The following is a 2296-nucleotide window of genomic DNA, read 5'->3' as shown; positions in this document are numbered from 1 at the left end:
CAGACTTTGTAAACAACAAATAGAAACAGTAGATCACATCACAAGCGGATGTACAATACTAGCAAATACAGAATACCCCAGAAGACATGACAATGTTGCAAAAATAATACATCAACAGCTTGCCTTACACCATAAACTCTTAAAACAACAAGTTCCTACATACAAGTATGCACCACAAAATGTACTGGAGAATGATGAATACAAATTATACTGGAACAGAACCATTATAACAGATAAAACAACGCCACATAACAAACCTGACATCATACTCACCAATAAAAAGAAGAAATTAACACAACTAATCGAAATATCCATACCCAATACAACAAATATACAAAAGAAAACAGGAGAAAAAATTGAAAAATACATCCAACTGGCTGAGGAAGTCAAAGACATGTGGCATCAGGATAAAGTTGACATCATACCAATTATACTATCAACTACAGGAGTCATACCACACAATATCCACCAGTACATCAATGCAATAGAGCTACATCCAAACGTATATATACAACTACAGAAATCAGTAATTATTGATACATGTTCAATTACCCGAAAGTTCCTAAATGCAATATAACACATACCATACAGTTAAAAGGAAGTGACACCTGATCAAGGTCCGCGTCACTTTTCATTTTTAACCAGACTTAAAAACGTCTGAGAAAGTAAAGAATAATAATAATAATAACCCCCGTGGAGGCCCGGGAAAAGAATAGGCCTCCGGTATGTTCTGCCAGTCGTAAAAGGCGACGAAAAGAACAAGCCACTAATAGGGCTAACCCCCCTTTTAGTGTGATTACTTGGTTCAGGACAGAACTAAAGAAGCCTCGGACAAGCGCCGTCATGGTCGGGGACGGCGCTTGAACCCTATGCCCGCCCACAATGGTAATGACACTGCTAGCCAACTGGAAAATGATTTAAATCCAAATAGAGGTGTTTTGCAGGATATGCGTCCTGCAACCACCCTAGAAGGAAAACAAAGACAGAGGATGAGATGGTCAGACGAAGTTAATCGACACCTCATGTTCTGTTATTACCAAGCAATAAACCTAGGAACCAAAACAACTGGATACAGATCACAAGTATACACAACATTTATTACCAGATACCCAGAATTAAAATTTTTAACAGAACAACGTCTAGCTGATCAGATTCGTGTAATAATAAAAAATAACAGGATACCCCAGTCAGAATTAGAAAACATCAAACAACAAGTACAACAAACACTGGAACAAAATAATGTACAGTCACAAGAAGAAGAAAATACAGTAATAGACTCAAACATCCCAGAGCAAACAAACAAAGAACAACACGCATCAATTAAACAATCAGAGGAAAATGAAATTTTAAGACAGCCACCAGCACAAGCACAAATAGAACACGAAGTGACACACATGTTAGATATAGAAGAAAAATTTCAGTTGACATATATAGAATACAAAGACACAAATACAGACATTAGACCATTCTTGCATAGACCACCAAATAGCCCACAAGTCGAAACAACAATAAAAACTATCAACACAATCATACACAACAAAATAAATGAATACACAACTATGGAAGAGTTACAACTACTGGTTTATGTAGGAGCACTCACTACACTAAATATACACACTAGGCAGAGATCAGAACCAACCAACACACAGAAGTAACCCACAAAACCAGCATGGCAACACAGGCTACAGATCAGAATAGAAAAACTGAGAAAAGACATCGGACAGTTAACACAATTTATAAGAAATGAAATATCAGACAAAAAACGAAAAAGGTTAGGTAAAATCTCACAACAAGAAGCAATAGAGCAATTAGATGAAAAGAAGCAAAAATTACAAGCTTTGGCGAAACGACTTAGAAGATACAAAAAAAGTGAAAATAGAAGGAAACAAAACCAAACATTCAACACAAACCAAAAGAAATTTTACCAAACAATAGATAACACACACATAAAAATAGACAATCCACCAAACATAAGAGACATGGAACACTTCTGGAGCAGCATATGGTCAAACCCGGTACAACATAACAGGCATGCACGGTGGATACAAGCAGAAACAGATACATACAAGATGATACCACAAATGCCTGAAGTGATAATTTTGCAACATGAAGTCACCCGAGCAATTAATTCTACGCACAATTGGAAAGCCCCTGGAAATGATAAAATAGCAAATTTCTGGCTAAAGAAGTTCACCTCAACACATTCACATCTAACTAAATTATTTAACAGTTACATTGCAGACCCATACATATTCCCTGATACACTTACACATGGAATAACTTATCTGAAACCTAA

This window comes from Schistocerca nitens, chromosome 6, assembly GCF_023898315.1.
Source record: "Schistocerca nitens isolate TAMUIC-IGC-003100 chromosome 6, iqSchNite1.1, whole genome shotgun sequence".
NCBI classification, from domain to species: domain Eukaryota; kingdom Metazoa; phylum Arthropoda; class Insecta; order Orthoptera; family Acrididae; genus Schistocerca; species Schistocerca nitens.
The sequence above is the reverse complement of the archived record's forward strand: the minus strand, read 5'-3'. Positions refer to the sequence as shown.